At 41.2% G+C, this 25,443-nt stretch overlaps 1 pseudogene; it reads right to left on the bottom strand.

The window, feature by feature from the left end:
* Positions 1-792: 792 nt before the first annotated feature.
* LOC104674532 lies at positions 793-1,534 on the bottom strand (annotated as a pseudogene).
* Positions 1,535-25,443: the final 23,909 nt, after the last annotated feature.

The raw sequence follows: 25,443 nt of genomic DNA, 5'->3' as shown, positions 1-25,443 counted from the left end.
CCGAACAGCAATTATTGCTGCCTGATCCTTCCCCTGGAAGCTTCATCCCAGAGGGGCACCCTCCTGTATGAGGTGTCAGTTGGCCCCTACAGGGAGGTGTCTCCCAGTTAGGCTACATGGGGGTCAGGGACCCACTTCAGGAGGCAGTCTGTCCATCTCAGAGCTCAAACACCATGTTGGGAGAACCACTGCTCTCTTCAGAGCTGTCAGACAGGGACATTTAAGTCTGCAGGAGTTTCTCTGCCTTTTGTTCAGCTATGCCCTGCCCCCAGGGGTGGGCTCTACAGAGGCAGCAGGCCTTGCAGAGCTGTGGTGGGCTCTGCCCAGTACCAGTTTCCCTGGCCACTTTGTCTACCTACTCAAGCCTCAGCAATGGTGGATGCCCCTCCCCCTGCCAGGCTGCTGACTCACAGGTCAATCTCAGAATGCTGTGCTAGCAGTGAGCAAGGCTCCGTGGGTGTGGGACCCACCGAGCCAGGCATGGGATATAATCTCCTGGTGTGCCATTTGCTAAGACCATTGGAAAAGCACAGTATTTGGGCAGAAGTGTCCCGATTTTCCAGGTACAGTCTGTCACGGCTTCCCTCGGCTAGGAAAGGGAAATCCTCTGACCCCTTGCACTTCCTGAGTGAGGTAATGCCTCGCCCTGCTTTGGTTCACCCTCCGTGGGCTGCACCCACTGTCCAACCAGTCCCAATGAGATGAACCAGGTACCTCACTTGAAAACGCAGAAATCACCATCTTCTGCGTTGATCCCGCTGGGAGCTGCAGACCAGAGCTGTTCCTATTCAGTCATCTTGGAATGGGGACCCACATTTTTGCTTTAATGTCTTCTACAGAACTAGGCCCTTTTAGTGTTTTAGGAGGTTTTTTTCTGTTTTTTGAAGGATTCTTTTCCTTTTGATCTTGGTGTTGATGATAATTTTGAGTCCTTTCCATTCTGATTTGACTTCTGTGCATTTTTGGTTGGAGTATCTCATATAGATTTCTTCACTGGCACTTTTTCTTCAGTTTCCTCCTCATCAAAATAATCATCATCATCTTCATCTTCATCATCATCATCATTTGCATCAGCAGCAAGTTTTACTTTTTTCTGTGGAAACTTGCTACCACCTCCAGGGGCAGACTGCTTTCCAGATATACTTAAGAGTTTCACATCCTCCTCCTCTTCATCTTCTGACTCTGCATCTTACTCCTAAGTGTTGTCCACTAATATACACTGGTCCTGAATCACACTTCAGCCATAAGACCACTGGTGGTGTGATTTCAAAGCCCCCAAAGGAAACCATTGGCTGTATAGACATTTTCAAAGTGACAGTATCACTTTAACTGGACTGCCTTCATAATTCATTGCCTCTGCTTCAAAAATGTGCAATTCATCCTTTGCACCAGCCCCTAAACTGACCTTTATTAAAGATAACTGATGCTCATTTTCATCATTATCCACCTTAAAGTGATAATCATGACCGACTTTCACTTCGTAACCAAAAAGATAGCTCTGGAGCCATGGGGGGCTCATGTCCACATTCAGGTTTTAAAATGAGTTTACAGTAGTTCAGTTAGATCTTCAGGATCCACTTCTAATTCCAGTTATCTTGCTATTTCCACATATGAAGTCACTTCCTCCAATGAAGTCTTAAGTCCCTCACAGTCATTCACGAGGTTGAAAACAACGTTTTCCAAACTCCTGTTAATGTTGATATTCTAAGCTCTCATGAATCACAAATGTTCTTTTTTTTTTTCTTTTTTTTTTTTTTTTTGAGACGGAGTCTCACTCTGTCGCCCAGGCTGGAGTGCAGTGGCCGGATCTCAGCTCACTGCAAGCTCCGCCTCCCAGGTTCACGCCATTCTCCCACCTCAGCCTCCCGAGTAACTGGGACTACAGGCGCCACCACCTCGCCCGGCTAGTTTTTTTTGTATTTTTTTTTTACTAGAGACGGGGTTTCACCGTGTTAGCCAGGATGGTCTCGATCTCCTGACCTCGTGATCCGCCCGTCTCGGCCTCCCAAAGTGCTGGGATTACAGGCTTGAGCCACCGCGCCAGGCCCACAGATGTTCTTATTGGCATCAAGAATGGTGAATCCTTTCCAGAAGATTTGCATTTACTTTGCCCGGGTTCATCAGAAGAATCATTATCTATAGCAGCTATAGCCTAACAAAATTTATTTCTTAAATATTAAGACTTGAAAATTGAAATTATTTCTTGATCCATGAGCTGCAGAATGGATGTTGTGCTAGCGGGCATGAAAAGAACATTCATCTCCTTGTACATCTCCATTGGAACTCTTGGCTGACCAGGCTTATTGTCAATGAGCAGTAATATTTTGAAATGCATCTTTTTTCTAAGTAGCATGTCTCAACAGTAGGCTTAAAATATTCAGTAAACTGTGCTGTAAACAGATGTCCTGTCATTCAGGCTTTGTTGTTCTATTTATAGAGCACAGCTGGAGCAGATTTAGCGTAATTCTTAAAGGCTCTAGAATTTCCAAAATGGTAAATGAGCATTGGCTTCAACTTAAAGCCACCAGCTGCATTAGCCCCTAACAAGAGAATCACCCTGTCCTTTGAAGCTTTGAAGCCAGGCATTGACTTCTCCTCTCTAACTATGAAAGTCCCAGATGGCATCTCCTTTCAACAGAAGCCTGTTTTATCTACATGGAAAAGTTGTTGTTTAATGTAGCCACCTTAATCAATGATCTTAGCCAGATGTTCTGGATAACTTGCTGCAGCTTCTACATCAACACTTGCTGTTGCACCTTGCACTTTTATGTTATGGAGATGGCTTCTTCCCTTAGACCTCATGAACTAATTTCTGCTAGCTTCAAACTTTTCTTCTGCAGCTTCCTGACCTCTCTCAGCCTTCCTCCACAGTACAGAAGAGAGTTAGCCTTGTTCTGAATTAGGCTTTGGCTTTGGGAATGTTGTGGCTGGTTTGAGTGTCTATCCAGACCACTCAAACTTTCTCCATATCAGCAATAAAGTGGTTTTGCTTTCACTGGAGTAGCACTTTTAATTTTCTTCAAGAAATTTTTCTCTGCATTTAAAACTTGACTGTTTGGTGCAAGAGGACCAGCCTTTAGCCCATCTCAGCCTTTGACATGTCTTCCTCACTAAACTTAATAATTTCTAGCATTTTATTTAAAGCAAGAGACCTATGACTCTTCCTTTCACTAGAACACTTAGAGGCTACTATTGTAAGATTATCAATGGACCTAATTTCAATGTTTTCATGTCTCAGGGAATAGGGAGGCCTGAGGAAAAGAGAGATGGGGAACAGCCAGTCAGTGGAGGAGTTAGAACACACACAAGATGGATCAATTAAATTTGCTGTCTTTTCATGGCACCCCAAAACAATTACAATAGTAACATCAAAGATCACTGATCACAGATCACAATAACAGATATGCTACTACTAATAATAAAGTTTGAAATGTTTTAAGAATTATCAAAATGTGACGCCGAGACACAAAGTAAGCATGTGCTGTTGGAAAAATGATGCCAAAAGATTTGCTTGACACAGGGTTGCCACACACCTTCAATTTGTATAAAATGTAACATCTGCGAAGCACAATAAAACAAAGTGCAATAAAATGAGATATGCCTGTGCTGAAAGAAGAAACCTGCCAACCAAGAATGCTAGATCCAACAAAACTGTCCTTCAAAAACAAGATGAAATTGCAACTTTCCCAGATACATAAAATTTGAGGGAGTCTATCACCACTAGTCCTGACTTACAAGAAATGCTGAAGAGAGTCCTTGACATTGAGGTAAAGGGATAAAATGCGATTCCAAAAAAAAAAAAAAAGAAAATATTAAATTCTCTGGCAAATGTATAGATAAATATAGAATCTTGTAGTATTGTAATGTGTGTAAATCTCTTCTAAATCTGATATAGAATTCAAAAAACAAAAGCATAGAAAGTAATTATAAATCTATGGTAATGAATATGCAATATAAAAAAGGTAATTTGAGTCATCAGTAACATAAAGGTGTGTTGGGTTGAGATGTAAAGAAGCAGAGTTTTAGAGGCAATTGAAGCTAAGTTGTTATCAGCTTAAAATATATTGTTATGATATTACCCATATTCTTCCAGTCTTCTGCCAAAAGATCTGAATCTACAATAGTCCCAATGGTACTGAATTACTTATTTGATGATTAAGAATGAAAGAGCGGTGTGTTTGCAGTCCAAAGGCAAACTTCTATGGGGAATTCCAGCCAGGGAACATGTTATACCCTTTTTTTATTAGTTTCCCCCAGGGAGGAAAGAGTGTGTTTATGGAGAAATCTAATTACAACTTTCCTTGCCCTTTTTGAAATACAGAAGGACAGATTTTTTCCTAATTTATCTATGGAGACACACATATATAAGAGAACAGGCAAATAAGTAAGCCAACAAGCAGGTTTTCCGAATTAATATACTTTAATCAGGAAACCACCACATGGTACTCATTGAAAATACATTGGTAAAATATTAAGAGGTTTTATTTCAAGTAATTGCAATGGTTACCACAAAGACAATAACTATAGAATGTAAGTGCTATGATTTGAATATGGTTTATCCCCACTGAAACTCGTGTTGAGACTTGTTCCCCATGTAATGGTGTTGAGAACTGGTGGGTCCTTTAAGAGGCATTTGGGTCATAAGTCATCTGTCCTCGTGAAGGGATTAATGCCATTTCACAAGAGTGAATTATTGCTCTTCAGCAACTGGATTAGTTACCACAAGAGTGGGTTGTTATAAAGTGAGGTCACCCCTTATGTTTTCTCTCTTGTGCATGTACCCACTCAGTGCTCTCACATGCATTACCACCATGTGACTCCATCCTCCATGTTATGGTGCAGTATGAGGCCCTCGCCAGATGCAGCTGTTTGATCTTGAACTTCCTGGCATCAAGAACTGTGAGCTAAACGAACCTCTTTTTTAAAAATAAATTACCTGATCTCAGGTATTCTGTTATAGCAACAGAAAATGGACAAAGACTGTAAAGAAAAGGAAATGAGAGGGGAATCAAAATCTGTGACCACAAAAAAAATTAATGAAACACAAAAGAAATCATCAAAAGAAAAAAAGCGGGGGGGGGGACAAAAAAAGCTGCAAGTGCAACAGAGCACAATGAACAAAATGGCAATAGTTAAGTCCTTCACTATCAGCAATTCCTTAACATGTAAATGCCATTATGAACAAATGCCAGCAATTGGATTTGGCAATAATTCCTTGGATATGATACCAAAAGCACAGGCAGCAAAATAAAAAATAGACAAATAGTACTACATAAAACTTAAATGTTTTTACACATCAAAGTTACAGTGAACAGAGAGAAAAGGCAACCTATGGAATGGGAGAAAAGAGTTGCAAATCATGTATCTGATAAGGGGTCAATATCCAGAATACATAAGGAACTTGTACAACTGAACAACAAGAAAAACCCCCAAATAATCCAATTTAAAAACAGGCAAAGGATTTCAATAGACATTTCTCCAGAGAAGATATACGAATGGTTATTAAGTACATGAAAAGATGCTCAACATCATTAATCACTAGGGAAATGTAAATAAAACTCACAATGAGATATCACCTCGCACCCATCAGGATAGCCATTATAAAAATAACAGAAAATAACAAGTGTTGACAAGGATGCAGAGAAGTTGGAATCCTCGTGCACCAGTGGTGGGAAAGTAAATTATACAGATGTTATGAAAAACAGTATGGAGTTTCTCAAAACATTAAAAATAGAATTATAATATGATCCGGCAATCTCCCTTTTGGGTATACATCCAAAAGGATTCAAAGCAGATCTCAGAGATATTTGTACACCCATGTTCATTGCAGCATTATGCACAATAGCCAACAGGAGGAAACAACAGATAACTGGATAAGGAAAATGTGGTATATGCACATAATGGAATTTTATGTGCTCTTAAAAAAGAAGGAAATCCTTTCACATGTTACAACATGAATGAAGCTTAAGGACATTATGCTAAGTGAAATGAGCCAGTCACAAATGGACAAATACTGTATGATTCACTCATATAAAGTATCTAAATTAGTCAGAATCCTCGAAACATAAAGTAAAAAGGCAGTCGCCAAGAACGTGCAGGAGGTAGGATGGGGAATTAATGCTTGGTAGGTATTGAGTTTCAGTGTTGCAAGAAGAAAAAATTCTAGAGACTTGTTGCACCAGTAAATATACTTAACAGTACTGAAATGTACATTTAAAAACATTTAGGATGGTTTAATGTTGTGTGGTTTTTACCACAATACAAAAAAGAGACTCAGCTAAGAAAACGAACAGGCAAAACCAATGGCTGGTAGAAAACATTCACAGTACGTATATCTGAATATGGATTTTTACCCAGAATAATAAAGAACCTCTAACGCAATAAAAATGTGGATGACAGACTTGAGCAACATTTTCAGAAGCAAACAAAGACATACGAATGGACAAAGACATATCAAAGGTGCTCGACATAATTACTCAGCAGGCAAAGGCAAATTAAGCCCATAATGAATCACTACATGCCTACTAGAATGTCTAAAATTATGAAGACTGTCAACACCACATGTTGGCAAGTATTTGACATAACAAAAACTCTCACGTTGCTCTTGGATGTGTGAAATGGCACAACTACTTTGAAAAGTTGCTTGCTTGGTAGCTTCTTATAAAATTAAACATAAAGCTAGTTGATGACTCTAATTTTACACCTATGTATTTATTCAAAGTAAATGAAAACGTATGTCCACAAAGAGATGTATACATAAATGTTCGTAGAAGCTTTGCATTTCTGATAGCCAAAACTGGAAACAACCCAATGTTGATGAACAGATAAACAAACTGGGATATATTCATAAAATACAATACTTCTTGCAATTAAAAGAAACAAACTACTGATAACCACAAAATGGATGAGTCTCAAAAACGTTATGCTGACTGAAACAAGCCAACATTAAAGAGCTCTTGGTGGCCAAAGCTGGAACAATTTGAGCAGCAAAATAAATAATGTATTAATAGTATTTGATTGTAACTCAAAACATAAATAAATATCTATGAGTCCATATGGATATAAATAAATGATATTGTAAATAAATGAGAGAGAAGGGACAAATGTCCCATACAGAATTATATAATAATGGTATGTAAATGCTTCTTCTCCAAGGAAGTGGAGCTTAACTCCTCACCCCTGGAGTGTGGGCTGCACTTAGTGACTCCCTTCCAAAGAGTTGAATATGGAAGCCAGGTGGAGAAGTAGAAACCTGGCAAATAGTATCCTGGCCTGGTGATCAAGGCTAAAAGATCAGTTATGTGGAGAATACCTACCTTTTAGTTTTAGTTTTAGTTTTTTGAGACAAGGTCTCGCTGTGTCACCAGGCTGGAGTGCAGTGGTGAGATCTCTGTTCACTGCAACCTCTGCCTCCTGGGTTCAAGCAATTCTCCTGCCTCAGCTTCCCGAGTAGCTGGGATTACAGGCACATGCCACCCTGCTTGGCTAATTTTTTTTTTTTTTTTTTTTGAGACGGAGTCTCGCTCTGTCGCCTAGGCTGGAGGGCAGTGGCACGATCTCGGCTCACTGCAACCTCTGCCCCTCCAGGTTTAAGCAATTCTCTACCTCAGCCTCTGGAGTAGCTGGGATTACAAGAGCGTGCCACCATGCCTGGCTAATTTTTTTGTATCTTTAGTAGAGACAGGGTTTCACCATCTTGGCCAGGCTGGTCTTGAACTCCTGACCTCGTGATCCTCCCGCCTCAGCCTCCCAAAGTGCTGGGATCCCAGGCGTGAGCCACCGCGCCCGCTAATTTTTGTATTTTTAGTAGAGACAGGGTTTCACCATGTTGGCCAGGCTGGTCTCCAACTCTTGACCTCAAGTGATCCACCTGCCTTGGCCTCCCAAAGTGCTGGATTACAGGCATGAGCCACCGCACCCAGCCTGGGGTGAGATTTTTATTCTTCTATTATTTAGAAGAATTTGAGAAAGTTTGGCATTTGGTAGAATTTGCCTATGAATCCACTTGGCCAGGCTGGTCTCGAACTCCTGACCTCAAGTGATCCCCCCACCTTGACCTCTTAAAGTACTAGGATTGCAGGTGTGAGTCATTGCGCCCAGCTAATAATACCTACATTTCTGATGAGATGTAAACCTCTGTGGTTTACCTCCCCAAAACATAGAACCCCTGTCTAACCATGAAGAAAACACTAGACAAGCCAAAATTGAAGGACATTCTGTAAAATACCTGACTAATACTCACCAAAACTTTCAAAGTATTGGAAAAGGTAAAAAGGAAAGTCTGAGAAACTGTCACAGACAAGAGGGGGCTAAAGGAGACACAACAACTAAATGTAATTTGGTATCCTAGATGGGACCCTGAACTTAAAAACATTAGGGAGGAAACAGTGTAATACAAGTAAAGCTTGGAGTTTATTTAATTTAAAAAATGAATTGAACTGCAAGGAAATATAGATGCATCTACAATCACAATAGGAGTTTTTTGTTTGTTTTGTTTTGTTTTGTTTTTGAGATGGAGTTTTACTCTTTCGCCCAGACTGAAGTGAAGTGGGGCAATCTTGGCTCACTGCAACATCCACCCCCTGGGTTTAAGAGATTCTCCTGCCTCAGCCTCCCAGGTAGCTGGGATTATAGGTGTGTGCCACAAGGCCTGGCTAATTTTTGTAATTTTAGTAGAGAGGAGTTTCACCATGTTGGCCAGGCTGGTCTTGAACTCCTGACCTCAGGTGATCCACCTGCTTTGCCATCCCAAAGTACTGGGATTACAGGCATGAGCAGGGCCCATAATGGGAGATTTTAAACACCCTTCTTTCAATAATAAATGGTTTAAGCAAGCATAAAAATTAGTAAGGATATAAAATATTAAATACCACTATTAACAAATGACCTAATTGACACATTCTTTCAGACATCCATGAAACACTTACAAAAATTTACTATACATTCATTGAGCCATAAAGCAAGTATGAACATAAAGGGCTGAAATTATATGGAGAACGTTCTCTGACCACAAGGCAATTAAGCCAGGAATCACAACAAGAAAAGATGATTAGAAGATCCTCATATGTTTGGAAATTAAGAAATACACTTCTAAAAAACTTTTGGATTGGAGAAGAAATCATAATGGAAATAAGAAAATATTTTGAAGTGAAATGTTAGAAAAATGTTGGAAATCAGAACCTGTGGGGTGGAGCTAAACAGGGCTTAGAGAGGTATTGCTAACATTTATTAGATAAAAGAAAGATACAAACAATCTAAGTTAGCAATGTAAACAGGCACATCATTATAGATCATAAAGCCACAAAAAGATAACAGAAGGATATTATATAAATTAATTATATACAAATATATTTGTAAATTTAGATGAAATGGACAAATTCCTTAATAAAATACAACTTACACAGGAAGAAATAAAAATGATGACTAGTCTTATAAGTAAAGTTAACCAAAGAATCTGTAATTTCCTCAACAAAAGTCCAAGTGGATTCATTGGCAAATTCTACCAAATGCCAAACTTTCTCAAATTCTTCTAAAGAATAGAAGAATAAAAATCTCACCCCAGGCTGGGTGCGGTGGCTCATGCCTGTAATCCCAGCACTTTGGGAAGCCAAGGCAGGTGGATCACTTGAGGTCACGAGTTGGAGACCAGCCTGGCTAACATGGTGAAACCTCATCTCTCCTAAAAATACAAAAATTAGCCCAGCGTGGTGGCACGTGCCTGTAATCCCAGCTACTCGGGAGGCTAAGGCACGAGAATCACTTGAACCTGGAAGGCAGAGGTTGCGGTGAGCCAAGATCGCACTGCTGCACTCCAACCTGGGTGACAGGGTGTACTATAAGAAAAGAAATTATAGATTAATCTCACTGAAGAACAGAGAAACAAATGTCCTAAACAAAATATTAGCAAAAGATCCAACAATGTGTATGCAAAGGATACATCATGACCAAGTTGGTGTATTGCTGTAATATATCCTTGGCTTAACAATAGAAAATCAATCAGTAGAAATCACCATATTAGCAGAGTATAGGATTGGTTGCTTACTTATGATTGGGTAAGGAAATAAAATACACACACACAAAGAGTACAGGATAAACAAAACGTATGATAATCTCATTAGATGAGAAAATACATTTGATAAAATTCATTACCTATCATTTGAAAAAAATTTAACAAACTAGGAAAATAAGGCAACATTTTTGATATGAAAGAGTATCCCAGAACACTATTGTCAATGGTAAAAGTTTGAAACTTTTAGGATTGTGAACACAGCAAGGATGTCTTGTATGACTACTTCTGTTCACTACCATAATGGAGGTCCAGAGAAAACTATACAAGTATGAAGATTAGAAAGTAAGATTTAAAACTGTCATTATGGAAGACATAATTCTTTTCAATTAATAGAATTTACTTCTATTCTGTTCTTTTTATTCTTTTCTTTTTGAGACAGAATCTTGCTCTGTCACATAGACTGGAGTGCAGTGGCTTGAGCTCAGCTCACTGCAACCTCTGCCTCCTGGGTTCAAGTGATCCTCCCTCCTCAGCCTCCCTAGTAGCTGGGACTACAGGCAAGCACCACCACACCTGGCTAATTTTTGTATTTTTAGTAGAGATGGGGGTTTCACCATGTTTACCAGGCTGGTCTCGAACTCCTGACGTCAGATGATCCACCTACCTTAGCCTCCCAAGGTGCTAGGATTACAGACATGAGCCACCGTGCCCGGCCAACTTTACTTTTAGAACAATTTTAGATTTAAAAATCGAGCCAGTAGTCCAAAAGAGTTTCCAAATCCCCTCTCTCCCGTGCGAACTCCAGTTTTCTCACATCTCCCATTTGTGTGATACATTTGTTATAATTCACAAACCAATACTGATACATTACTATTAACTAAAATTCATGGTTTATATGAAGGGCTCACTCTGTGATGTACTCTTCCATGGGTTTTGCTTAATGTCATGTACCCTTCTTTAGTTTTACCCCCTAAAAATCTCCTGTGCTGCTTCACCTATTCATCTCTCCCCACTTCCCCCTGCCAACTGCTGATTTTTATTTATTTTTATTTATTTATTTATTTATTTATTTATTTTTATTTTTTTGTTGTTGAGACGGAGTCTTGCTCTGTCGCCCGGGCTGGAGTGCAGTGGCCGGATCTCAGCTCACTGCAAGCTCCGCCTCCCGGGTTTACGCCATTCTCCCGCCTCAGCCTGCGGAGTAGCTGGGACTACAGGCGCCCGCCACCTCGCCCGGCTAGTTTTTTTGTATTTTTAGTAGAGACGGGGTTTCACCGCGTTAGCCAGGATGGTCTCGATCTCCTGACCTCGTGATCCGCCCGTCTCGGCCTCCCAAAGTGCTGGGATTACAGGCTTGAGCCACCGCGCCCAGCCTATTTATTTATTTTTGAGAGAGTCTTACTGTTGCCCAGGCTGGAGTGCAGTGGCACGATCTTGGCTTGCTGCAACCTCCACTTCCTGGGCTCAAGCAATTCTCTAACATCAGCCTCTCAGCTAGCTGGGGCTACAGGCCCAGCTAATTTTTATATTTTTTGTAGAGATGGGGTTTTGCCATGTTGCCCAGGCTGGTCTCGAACTCTTCAGCTCAAAGCCATCTGCCGGCCTTGGCCTCCTAAAGTGCTGGAATTACAGGCATGAGGCACTGCACCCAGGCCACTGATCTTTTTACTGTCTCTGCAGTTTTGCCTTTTTCAGATTGTAATAGAGTTGAGTTCATACAGTATTTAGCCTTTTCAAACTGGCTTCTTTCACTTAGTAATATGCACTTAAGCTTCCTTCATGTCTTTTTGTAGCTTGACAGCACGTTTCTTTTTTATTGCTGAATAATATTCCATTGTATGAATGTACCACAATTTGTTTATCCATTCACCTATTGGAGACATCTTGATTGCTTCCAGTTTTTGCCAACTGTGAATAAAGCTTTTATAAACATTACTGTGCAGGTTTCTGTGTATACATGTTTTTAACTCCATTGGGCAAATACCCAGGAGCATGATTACTAGATCATACGTTAACACTAGCTTTGTGAAAAACTGCTCAACTCTCTTCCAAAGTGACTGTGCCATTTTACATTTTCACCAGCAATGAATAAGAATTCTTGTTGCTCCACATGCTCGTCAGCATTTGGTATTGTCCAGTTTGCTTGTTTCTTGAGCCATTCTAATAGGTATGCATTACTGTTTTAATTTGCAATTCCTTAATGACATGGCAATGGCCCTGAAAACCCAGAAGTTGCCACATTTTTTTCTAGAAATTTCTGCATAACCTCCCCTTAATTTGCATGTAATTAAAAGTGGGTATAAATATGAGTGCAGCCCTGCCTCTGAGCTGCTATTCTGGGCACATTGTCTATGGGATAGCCCCAGTCCACAAGGAGCAGTACCTCTGCTGCTGCTGTACGCTGCTGCTTCAATAAAAGTTGCTGTTTAACACCACCGGCTTGCCCTTAAATTCTTTCCTAGGCAAAGCCAAGAACCCCTCCTAGATAACCCCCAATTTGGGGGCTTGCCTGTCCTGTATCAATAGGATGTTAAATATATTTTCGTATATTTATTTGTCATCCGTATATCTCCTTTGGTGAGGTGTTTGTTTAAATATTTTTCCCATTTTTAATGGGTTGTTTTTTTATTGTGCATTTAAGAGTTTTTTTTTTATATATTTTGAACACAAATCCTTCTTTAGATACGTGTTTTACAAATATTTTCTCCCAATCTGTGGCTTGTCTTTTTATTCTCTTAACAATGTCTTTCACACAGCAGAAGTTTTTAATTTTAGTAAATTCCAACGTACCATTTTTTTCTTCCATGTATTGTGCTTTTGATGTTGTATCTAAAAACTCATCTCCAAAGCCAAGGTCACCTAGATTTTCTCCTCTCTTATCTTGTATAAGTTTTATAGTTTTGAGTTTGACATTTAGATTTATTGTTCATATTGAGCTAAATTTTATAAATGTGCTAGGTCTGTGTCTAGATTTTTTTTTTTCTTGGCATATAGATGTCTGTGCAGCAAAAGGTTAACTAAGCAGACTTCACATTGCCAAGAAGACACCGGCTCCTGACCTGCTTCTGACGGTTAACCTCTAAACCACTGGAATAGCCTGTCTTTGCATACCAGAGGCCTTGGGCCATGCCAGATACCTTATGCTAACAATGTGATTTAGGTGAAAGTCTTGTGCAATGCTGTATCAATTTGACCTCTGGAGGGGCTAGAGACTGAGTCCCTAATGTCAGTCACATGGATATTCCATGTCTATGTGACTGATACCAAGGCTCAGGTGAGCTTCCCTTGTTGACCATACCTCCAACATGTTGTCACATGTTATTACTGGGAGAAATAAATATTGCCCGACCAACTCCACTGGGAGAGGACCACTGGAAGCGTAATCTTGGTCTCCTCAGGACTCTGACCTGTGTGTTTTTCTCCTTTGCCCACGTTAATCCATATCCTTTCTCTGTAATAAATTGGAGTCATGCAATAACCATGACTGTGACCATTTTTCTGAGTGTTTTGAGATCTCCTAGTGAATCACTGAACCTGAGGGTAGTTGTGAGAGTGCCCAACACAGTGTCCAATTGTTTTGGCCCCATTTTTTTTGGAAAGCCTATCCTTTCTCCCTCAAATTGCCTTTGCTCCTTTGTGAAATATCAGTTGACTATATTTGCATGGGTTTGTTTCTGGGCTCTCTATTCTGAGACATTAATCTATTCAACTATTCTTTTATTAATACCACCCTGTCTTGATTACTATATTTTCCAAATAAGTGTCATGTATTGTCAGTCTTCTGACTTTCTTCTTCTTCTTCAATACTGGCCTCTTGTCTTTCCATATAAACTCTGAAATCAGTTTGTCAATATCCATGAGATAACTTTCTGGGATTTTGGTTGGGATTGTGTTGAACTGATAGGTCAAACTGATAAGAATTGGCATCTTAACAATATTGATTATACCTACCCATTAACATGAATGTCTCTGCAGTTGCTTAAACCTGTTTTGATTTATTTTTATCAGAGTTTTGTAATTTTCCTCATATAGACATAGTACATATTTTAGTAGATTTATATTTAAGTATTTCTCTTCCATCCTTCCTCCCCTTCTTCTTCTTCTTCTACCTCTTCTTCTCCCTATCCTTTTTCTTTCTTCTTCTTCCTTTCCTTCTTCTTCTTCTTCTCTCTCTCTCTGATACTAATGTAAAATGGTATTGTGTTTTTAATTTCAAATTCCTGTTGTTCATTGCTGGTATACAGAAAAACAATTGAGGTTTGTATATTAATCTTGAATCTTTCAACTTTGCTATAATTGTTTATTAGTTCCAGGAGTTTGTTGTTGTTGTTTTTGATTCTGTGGAATGTTTTCACAGAAAAATCATGTCATCTTTGAACAAAAACAGTTTTAGTTATTTCTCTCCAATTTTTATATTTTTTCTTTTCTAGCTCTAGCATTAGCTAGAGCTTCCGGTACAATGCTGAATAGAAATGGTGAGAGAGGACATGCTTGGCTTGTTCCCAATTTGTTCCCCCTTGTTAGGGAGAAAATATCTAGTTTCTCACAATTAAATATGTTAACTGTAGATTTTTTGCAGATTTTTAAATGAAATTGAATGAATGCGTCTTCATTTGTGCTTTGCTGATAGTTTTTGTCATGAATAGGTATTAGATTTTGTCAAATGCTTTTCCTGCATCTGTCTATATGATCATATGATTTTTATTCTTTATTTTACCTATTGATGTGGTGGATTACATTAATTGATTTTCAAATGTTGAGCCAGCCTTGCACACCTAGGATAAATCCCACTTGATTGTGGTTTATAATATTTTATACATTCTTACTAATTTTTTAGGAGATTTTTATGTCTATGTTCATGAGAAATATTGGCCTATAATTTTGCTTCTTCTAATGACTTTATCTGGTTTTGTTATTAGGGTGATGCAAACCTCATGGAGTAAGTTAGGAAGTGTTCACCCTGCTTCTATTTTCTGGAAGAGATTATAGAGAATTAGCATAATTTCATCTTTAAACATTTGTTAGAATTCACCAGTGAACCCATCCAGCCCCAGAGCTTTCTTTTTTGGATGTTATTATTAATAATTACTGATTCAATTACTTTAAGACACATAGGCCTATTTAGATTATCTATTTTTCTTTGTGTGAGTTTTAGTTTGTATCATTCAAGGAATTGACTCAATCTAAATTATCACATTTATGGGCATAGAGTTGTTCATAATATTCCTTCATCATTCTTTTAATGTCCATGGAATCAGTGGTGATTATCTGTTTTTCATTTCTGATGTTGGTAATCTAGGTTCTCTTGATTAGCCTGGCTAGAGGTTTATCAATTTTATTGGTCTTTTCTAAGAACCAGCTTGGGATTTCATTGATTTCCTCTTTTCAGTTGCGTCGGTTTCTGCCCTAATTTTTATTTATTTTTCTGCTTGCTTTAGGATTATATTGCTCTTCTTTCCCTAGTTTCCTAAGCTGTAAGTGCCAGAGGCTTCTGTTTCCTCCAGTTTTCTGGTTTGGTTAATTGTTTTTATCCTCCCCTGTTATCTTTGATTTTCCCTTTGAATTCCTTCTTAAAATAGGGTTTATGTCTTACTAAAGAGCTTCTGCACAGCAAAAGAAACTATCATCAGAGTGAACAACCTACAGAATGGGAGAAGATTTTTGCATTCTATCTATCTGACAAAAGTCTAATGGCCAGAATCTACAAGGAACTTACACAAATTTACAAGAAAAAAAAAACAACCCCATTAAAAAGTGGGCAAAGGACATGAGCAGACACTTCTCAAAAGAACACATACATGGAGTCAATCAAACACATGAAAAAAAGTTTAACATCACTTGATTATTACAGAAATGCAAATCAGAACCACAATGAGATACTATCTCACACCAGTCAGGATGGTTATTACTAAAAAGTCAAAAAACAGATGGTGACAAGATTGCAGAGAAAAAGGAGGGCTTTTACACTGTTGGTGGGAGTGTAAATTAGTTCAATCATTCTGGAAGGCAGTGTGGTGATTCCTCAAAGACCTAGAAGCAGAAATATCATTTGACTCAGCAATCTCATTACTGGGTATATACCCAAAAGAATATAAATCATTCTATTATATATGCACACATATGTTCATTGCAGCACTATTCTCAATAGCAAAGACATGGAATCAACTTAAATGCCTGTCAATTATAGACTGGATAAAGAAAATGTGGTACCTATACACCATGGAATACTATGCAACCATTAAAAGGAATAAGATAATGTCCTTTGCAGAGACATGGGTGGAGTTGGAAGCCATTATTCTCAGCAAACTAACACAGGAACAGAAAACCAAACACCACAGGTTCTTACCTATAAGTGGGAGTTGAATGATGAGAACACATGGACACATGGGGTAGGAGACAACACACACTGGGGTCTGCTGGGGGTGGGGGGCTGGGAGAAGGAGGAGCATCAGGGAGAATAACTAATGGATATTGGGCTTAATACCTAGGTGATGGGATGATCTGTGCAGCAAACCACCATGGCACACGTTTACAGTATGTAACAAACCTGCACATCCTGCACATGTACCCCTGAGCTTAAAACAAAAGTTGAAGAAAAAAAAAAGAGACTCTAAAAAGAAAAGTAGCCTAAAGTGATATCTGAGGAGAAACAGCCAGGATGAGAATATGAAGTCATGAAAGACATGGGAAGACTTTCTGCTGAGACAAGAGTGGCTAATAGTGCAGATGATACAGGGAGGTAAAGGAAGATAAGGCTGAGAAGCGACACTTCCAGCTTAATTTTCTGTAAACTGGTTCTACATTGTTTAGTATTTCTTTAAAAAATAAAGTCAATGTCTTGCAACTTTCTGAATTTTTATCCGGTTATTATGCTGGAGCCTTATTGATGTAGTGATAAGTTGTTGGAGAGGGCGAGAATTCTATAATTTTTTTTTTTTTTTTTAGACGGAGTCTCGCTCTGTTGCCCAGTCTGGAGTGCAATAGCGCGATCTCAGCTCACTGCAACCTCTGCCACCCGGGTTCAAGTGATTCTCCTGCCTCAGCTCCCTGAGTAGTTGGGATTACAGGCACGCACCACCATGCCTGGCTAATTTTGTATTTTTAGTAGAGAGAGGGTTTCACCATGTTGGACAGGCTGGTCTTGAACTCCTTACCGCATGATCTACCTGCCTCGGCCTCCCAAAGTGCTGGGATTACAGGCATGAGCCACCGCACCTGGTTGAGAGTTCTATGATCTTATGACTAAATCTCAGTATTTTACTGGACCCGAGTTCCTGGGCCATGACTTTCAAAATAATTTCTTAGCCTTTGTATTTTCTATCCTTACATGATACAGAATGGCTACAGGGGGCTAGTGGATTTTTCCCCAGGTAAGATAATGCTCTGGTAAAGTAATTGCCCTTGGAGGGCAAGCCTTTGTTATACAAGACGCTCTAGGAATATTTTAAAATATTACTTTCCACCTCCCCCTTATAAAAAAATAACATGAGGATATTTTTTTCAAGTCTTCAACATGAGAACCTGGTGGACTTCTAGAGGTAAAATCCACAAAACTGTGTCTTTCTCTTTTAGACTGGGCACCCAGGAGTTTTAACTCTCAAGCTAGTCCACTCTCAGCCTCCAGCAATTCATCACTATCACCATTTAAGTATTTCTGCCGGTTTATTAAAAGTCATAGAATCGGTTAGTAAATATATGATCTTTTTTCTTTAAAAGATGAATGAAACAGACAAAGCTTTGACAATGCTGATTTTTAAAAGGGGAACCCTCAAATACCTAGCTATTAGAGAGAGAACTGTAAACAAGTACACAAGAACACAATGTGTAGTGTGTCCTGCCAGGACCAGCCCAGCCCAGCCCTGGTCAGACCTTGTGATAACACATCCCATGATGATCTTGGGGAACCCATGGAGAGGAAACAGATTACTTAGAGTCACTCAGTCAGCAGTCAGGGAGTGGGTGGAAGCCCAGAAATAGAACCCTGGGCACAGTCCCTGAGTGGGAGTTGAGAAAACCTAGGGCCAAGATGCCCCTACAAGGGTCTTTTCTTAGACCAGCCTTCCCTGCCTGGGTCCCCAGAGGCCAGGTAGAACCCACCTCTCAGGGACCAGCACACCCTGGCCCAAGCTAAAGCCCCTTACCTTAGCATGTTTAAAACCTTGAGAGATGAGGAGTCTCAACTTCAAAAAGTTTGGGGGAAGATAAGAAAAACCGCAAGGCCCATGCTGGAGACCAAAAATTCTTCCTCCCAGTGAAAAGAAGCTGAGGTGTGAGTGACTCAGGGGGTTGCACTGCTCAGGGGATTTGCTTTTGAGCAATCACTCCAGCCAAAAGCAATGCTTAACCCTGCAAGCTGTAAACTCCACCGGGACAGGGACTGTGAATTCATCTCAGGGTCCCCAGTGCCTGGCAAGCACCTGTTACCTAGAAAGTGTGCAATGAATAGGCACATTAAAATTTTTTATTTACTTGTGGTAAACACTTAACATGAGATCTACCCTGTTAAATTTTGAAGTATACAATGCAATATAGCTGACTGTAGGGACAGTGTGGTCCAGCAGATCTCTAGAGCTTATTCATCTTACTTGACTGAAACTTTATGCCCATTGATTAGCATTAAAGTAATTTTTAAGAATAAAAGTAATGCATTGTTAATGAGAAGAATATAGTCGTTTGAGGTTAGAAAGTCAGAATCCCTGGCAGCTGCCTACTCTGATTTCTCTGAGTTCCTTCTTTGTTTATTTTGGTCTTTCATGTGGGGACTCTTTCCTTGAATGTCTGGTGACCAGGCTTTTTCTTCCATATGAGACAATAGAAGCCCGCTGGACGCTCTAGAGGCTTGGTGGGCTTCTTATCCAAGGGCCTCACCTTGAGGTGATGGACAAGAATCCAGCTGTTCTGCTGGGGGCCCTCAAATGTCATTTGAGTTTGGTAGTCTGAGCTTTGGTAACTTTTCTCTTAGGCTGGCCAGCTTTGCTTGAGAGGAATTTTTCAGTCCTCTGCCTGGGGCTCTGGGAGCCTAGTGGGGAGAAAGGCTGGAAGTTCTGAGCATCTCATGTGCAGACTTTCTTTAATTCCTCAGTCCTTTCTCTCAGTCTTCAGTCTAGCACCCTCCCCACCCACCACAGCCCCCCCACCATCCTCTGCTGGGCCAGGTATTACCGAGTCTTCAGTCCCTCTGGACCATCCCCGTATTTAATTGGGATAAAGAAGATCCAGGGGTCCAACAGGTCACCCTCACTTACTGTTGTCAGCTTTAGCCCACTTGTCAGTTTTCTGCTGACTCCCGCACCTTTTCAGGGTCCTTTGGCCTGAGTCCTCTTTTTTCCTGTGGGCTTCCCCACCTGCAGCCTGATCACCAGACATTTGAGGAAAGAGGCCACACATGAAAGACCAAGGTTTCAGCTTTTTCAGGTCTGTGAAGCCAATTTCACCTGTTCATTCTGTTTTCGCCTTCCAAACATTTGTTGGCATCTCTTACCAATTTTAGTTTCCTCTTCTATTTGCTTTGTCCTAGTGGATTTACACCACTTTATTCCTTTAACTGTGGTTTCAAGGGATTTCAGGAGAGAGTGGAGTTAAATATCTGTGGTCAATCTGCCACGTGAAGTGGGCACACCTTGCTTTTTTCCTTTAACAATATATTGAGGACATTTTTGTTTCATTTCAATGAAGTATGGAATTTCAGGCTCCAGTTGGTAACACTTAAGACAGTTTTAGGTTTATGCTATTTTAAGAAATGCTACAACGGGACATTATTATTGTACAACAATAATTATGTGTAGAAATAAAGAAAGGAAGAAAAAAGAGAGGGACAGAAAGGAAGGGGGTGAGAAAGAGAGAAGGAGGGGAGGAGGAGGGAAGGAGTTCATGCAGAATGTCAGGTATCTGAAGACAGCAGGTCAGGAAGTGATGTGGGGGTCTGAAAGGGTTGTACTTCCAGTCCTGGCCCACGTTCACCACCTAGGCCTGACCCTCCCCTTCTAGCTCTACTGCCTATTACATGCCAACTGCTTCAGGCTCAAACCTGTTAATAGTGAAAGAAACAGCTACCACTGGGATATGGTTCACTGGAAACAAGCTGACATTTAGACACGCAAGGCCAGAACCCACATGGCCAGAGAGGATTCAAGGTGCTCTCTGTCCCCAGAAAGTGCCCTGACTCCAGGATATGAGTTTCAGCATGACTGAAGCCCACACCAGCCAGCAGCCACTAGCTCCACCTCTGCCTGGGAGCCAGGCCTGTCCAAAGATAACCAAATGGAAAGGGAAGAACCTGAAAGCCTCCACTTTAGCTCTAGAAGGTTTGCAAATTCTCTGGCTTCTCTTTCTTCCATTGCAATGTGGGGAGCATAGCTTCTGCTAGTACATTAAGAGGTCTTAAGGGGTGGTTTGCACTTCTCCCATCAACCAGCTTCTTACTAAGCACTTGACATTGAGTTACAAGGGATGTTGAAGAAATAGTATTCAATAATCAACTCATTCAACAGATGTCTATTGAGGTCAGTTCTTTATACGGGCACGTAATTGTTGATGCACAGCAGTGGACAAAGAGACATGGTCCCTGCTCTTGGGGCTTCCAGTCTAGAGAGAGTTACAGACATTAAATATGTAAACTCACAAAATAAATATATAATTGCAAATTAGGATAAGGTCTGGAGAGGAAAAAGAAACACCTTTTCAGGAGAGAGTAGCAGGACTGCTCCGCCACGGAGAAATATGCAGATATAGGGAAGCCTCTTGAGGAGGTGACAGCAGAGACAAGCCCCAGAGGATGAGAAGGAGAAAGAGAACACATCCTAGGCAAAGGGTGCTGTGCCAAGACCCTGAGATTGGAAAGGGCTCGACACACTCATGTTCATGAAATAGAACCGGGGTGCTCAGGGTGGAGTGACCAGCACAAGGCTGAGAGGTAGGCGGGTGGCCTAATGGAAAAACACACAAACTGACCATATTCTCCTACTATTCTCACACTCATTCCCCCTACTTCATTTCTGAGACCAGAGGTGTGGGAATTTCTCTCCACACCCAAACAACTCTCCAGCAGACATCAACAGGGTATCCTATAATTTAATTCCATTCTGACACTATCCATCTGGAGTTAGAGTCAGATCTACAGGCTGAAGGTTCAGTCCCACAAGGTTGCCCCCACTTTAGATGCCAATCACAAGTCCTGGGTGGTGACCCGCACTTTGATCAAGCAGCTTAAAAACTGGGGTTCCCATGACACTCTTCCTCTGCTCTTCCTCTGCTAGAGCAGCCCACGGAACTCAGGGAAATACTTACTTACATTGACCCATTGATTTAAAGGATATTATAAAGGATACAGAGGAGCAGCCAGATGGAAGGGATGTATAGTGCGAGGAAGATGGGAAGGGCTTGGAACTGCCCTGCTCTCTCCATGTATTCAGTAGCCTGGAAGCTCTTTAAACCCCATAGGTCACGGATTTTGTTTGTTTGTTTGTCTGTAGAAAGGGGGTCTCACTATGTTGTTCAGGCTGGTCTCAAACTCCTGAGCTCAAGCAATCCTCCTGCCTCGGCATCCCAAAGTGCTGGGATTACAGGCATAAGCCACTGCACCCAGCCTAGTTAATGGATCTTTATGCAGGCTTCCCCACATAAGCATAATTAATCATTAACTTGGTCTTCAACCCCACTCCCCTTCCCAGAGGATAGGGGGTGGAGATGAAGGTTCCAAGCTTCTCATCAAGGCTTGGTCTTTCTGGTGACCAACAACCCTCCAGATGCCCACAAAGAGGCACCTTATTGGAACAAAAGATGCTCCTAGTACCCAGGAAGTTCCAAGGGCTTAGGAGTTCTGTGTCAAAACTAGGGTCAAAGGCTAAACATTAGAATAAGAGAGGCACCTAGAACCCCTATTTCTCAAGAAATTTTAAGGGTTTTAGGAGCTCTGTGCCAGAAACTGGGGACAAAGACCAAATATACATTTCTTATATCACAATATCATAGAGGGCCAGACCATGCAGAGAGGTCACATTAATTAATTAATTAATTCAATAGATATGGATTAAGCACCTACTATGTGTTGGGAAATATTCTGTGTACTAGACAAAGAGGACTAAACAAGAAAAGTCCATCCTATCATGAAGCTTACATTCTAGTGGTAGGAAACAGACACTACATACAAATGATGAATGAATGAATGGATGAATGAATTCAGCTCATGAAAGTACTTAGGAGAAAATAAATCATCAGGACAGAACAGAGAGTGACTTGAGGGGAGGGCGCTACTTTCTATGAGTGGTCAGGAAAAGCGTGAATGAGGAGAAGGAGCCAGCCATGTGAAGACCACAGAGAAGAACATTGTGGGCAGAGGCAATGGCGGGTGCAAAGGTCCTAATGAAAGAACAGACTTGGAATGTTCAAGAGATAGAGTTAAGGAGTTGCTATTTTATTCTAAGTGGGAGCCATTGCAAGGTCTTAGCAGGAAAGCAACAGGATCTGATTTAAGTTTCTCAAAGTGTACTCTGGCTGCTATGTGGAGAATGGTTTGCAGAGGCAAGAGAATTGGGAAGGAAGGCAGGTAGGAGGCTCTTCTGGGGACAGGTGGGAGTTGACGGTTGTTAGGAGGTGAAGGAGATGGAGCAGGAGGCAGGATGTCTAGTAGGTCCTGATCATTGAGGGTGAGGAAAGGGAAGGGTCAAGGACACTTCCTAGGTGACTTGGGGACGCAGGTATGTGGTGATGCCTTTCACTGCTAAGGGGAAGAATGGGGTGGGATGTGGGAAGGAGCAGTTAATAAACATTAATTGAAGGCTCCCTGTGTGCTTGGCACTGAGGGACACATAGAGAGGTGTGGGAAGAGGCCCTGCTCTGCCTGGCTGTGGACAGTCCAGCTACAGGGATGAGATGCTCGCATGAAGCAAGAGAGAACGGTGTGATACCAACCATCAAGATGCAGTCCCATAAGATCTGGCTGCTGTTCTCCCACCTACAAAGCCCTCTCACACATTATCTATTCGATCCACATCATTACTAAATAAGATAGGTAGTATTATCCCCATTTTACAGATGAGAAAACTGAGGCTTGGCGAGACTGTGACTAGCCCCAGTTCAGCCAGCCAGGTTGGATGCAAATCAGCAGAGGCTCTAGAATTTCTATACAGGCATCTGCTCTGCAGTAGGGTGGGATGGGGACTTGCTTTGAAACCTCATTTTATATCAAGCACACTGGTTTTACTTGGTTTAGGGTTTGGCAGTGGCTGAGAGAGGGGTGGGAGAAGCCAATGGGGCTGGAAAGGAGGGTATAAAACTTATGAAAGTAATTTATTGGGGATATCCATTGAGGTACACCCAGTTCTGTCTGTCTCCAAGCCAGGGTTCTTTCTTATTCTGGATTTAAGGAGTTGTTCCAAGATAGCAGAAGGTAGTATGAACAACATTGACTGGAGAAGAGGCAAGGCTTAACTCAGAGTGATCTCTGTAGGACTTGAGGGAAAGGGAAGGCAGCCCCAGGAGGGACATGATTCAGGAGCAAAGGCACGGTGGGCTGTTAATTGAAGTTTGCGGAAGGCATCAGAAACCTCTCAGTTCTACACATAGGCAATCTGTATTGGTGGCTGGGACCTGCCTAATTAGGTGGGCACTCTGGGTCAGTCACCGGGGACAGCTCCTCCCCAGCTTTGGTGGACATGGGCCTACCTTCTGCTCCCAGGTCTCAGCCTCCCAGCAGGGACTTATTCCTTGAAATCTTGCAGTTCAGGTCTGGCCATCAGGTGGGCCCAGGATGTGCCCTACCTAGCCTGAGACATACTGTAAAATAAATCCAGGCTGGGAAGGCATTGTACCCCTCTCCTCTCCCTCCAGCCATATCCGGTGCCCTTTTACCCAGAGCCCCTCAGCAGAGATCACCCCCACCTGCCTACCTCAACCAGTGGTTCTCAACCTACAGGACACAGAACTTTTAATGATATCTCACTGTCCCTACATGTATCGTGGGTGGTTTCCTCACTGAGAGGCTCCATCAGTGAGTATCTGGTGTGTTTGTTATAACTTCCTTCCCTTTCTCTCTTTGTCCGGCAACTTGCTTGTTCTCAAAGCTCTGTTCAAGCATCACTCCGCTGGCTTTCCCACCCCGCCCTGGCTGGTGTTTCTCCCTGAGCTCCTTTGCTCCCTGTGCCCTGCTTCATTTACCATGTGTCATTTCTGCTGTATATGGTGTGAGGGACGCAACTTTGATTCTTTCCAGATTGGTAGACAATTAAGTCATTGGCATTTATAAAACGTCTTTTTCTTATTCATTTGAACTGCTACCTTCATTGCATACGCCCTCTCCATATTTGCTCAGACCTACCTCTGTTTTTCTGTCCTGGTGGCAATTCCATGCTATTTTAATCCCAATGGAATTATAATAAATTTTGTATAGTGTGTCATCGTCATTACTAGTTTTTTATTTTTAGTTTTAGTTGATAAAAATTGACATTTGTTATGATATTGTTTTCCCGTGCAAGAACATGTTCAGATCCTATTGCAAATTTATATCCTGTGGGTAAGTTTTACAGATTCTACTATTAAACTTATTATTGTTATTAAATTTATTTATAAATATTTTATAGATTTTGACTCTTCTGTGAATCAGACATTTCCTTCACTTCTATTTCTAATTGGTTATTGCTAATATAGAGAAAAGCTATTCATTTTGTATGTTTACCTTAAATCCAGCCATATTATTATTTTTGATCTGTTTTTCTAGAAAACCTAAAGACGATGGGGAATGGGACAGTGTTTGGAGAAACTCAGAACCTGGCACTGCAGTGCAGGTCCTCCTGGGGACATGAGGCACAGTGAGAAATGCACGAAGTGGACAGGTCAGTTGTGTATATGGAGGTGAGGGTGAGATAAGGAGGCCCCTAACTCTCCAGAGAGGCCTCTTTTTCTTTGAGACAGAGTGTTGCTCTTGTTGCCCAGGCTGGAGTGCAATGGTGTCATCTCGGCTCACTGCAACCTCCGCCTCTCGGGTTCAAGCGATTCTCCTACCTCAGCCTCCTGAGTAGCTGGGATTACAAGCATGTGCCACCACACCTGGTTAATTTTATATTTTTAGTAGAGATGGGGTTTCTCCATGTTGGTCAGGCTGGTCTCAAATTCCTGACCTCAGGTGATCCACCCACCTCAGCCTCCCAAAGTGCTGGGATTACAGGTGTGAGCCAGCATGCCTGGCCTGAATGTCCACTGTTATTATTCTTCATAAGAAATGTAGGCATTTCAAGTTATTACCAAACTCATAACCACTATTTATCATTGTCTATTTTTCTCCATCAATGGATATAATCGTGAAAAATAAATTATATTTGCAACCCCATTATCTTCCAGATGGAGAAGCAGTTTGAGAGAGGGCAGCGGAGAAGCAAGAGAGCTGGTCTGGAACCCAGCTGCCTGACTCGTGAGTCATTTCTCTTCCTCCAAAGCCCTAT

Source organism: Rhinopithecus roxellana, chromosome 1 (genome assembly GCF_007565055.1).
Source record: "Rhinopithecus roxellana isolate Shanxi Qingling chromosome 1, ASM756505v1, whole genome shotgun sequence".
NCBI classification, from domain to species: domain Eukaryota; kingdom Metazoa; phylum Chordata; class Mammalia; order Primates; family Cercopithecidae; genus Rhinopithecus; species Rhinopithecus roxellana.
Note: the sequence above shows the minus strand (reverse complement) of the source record. Positions and strands in the feature narration are given on the sequence as shown.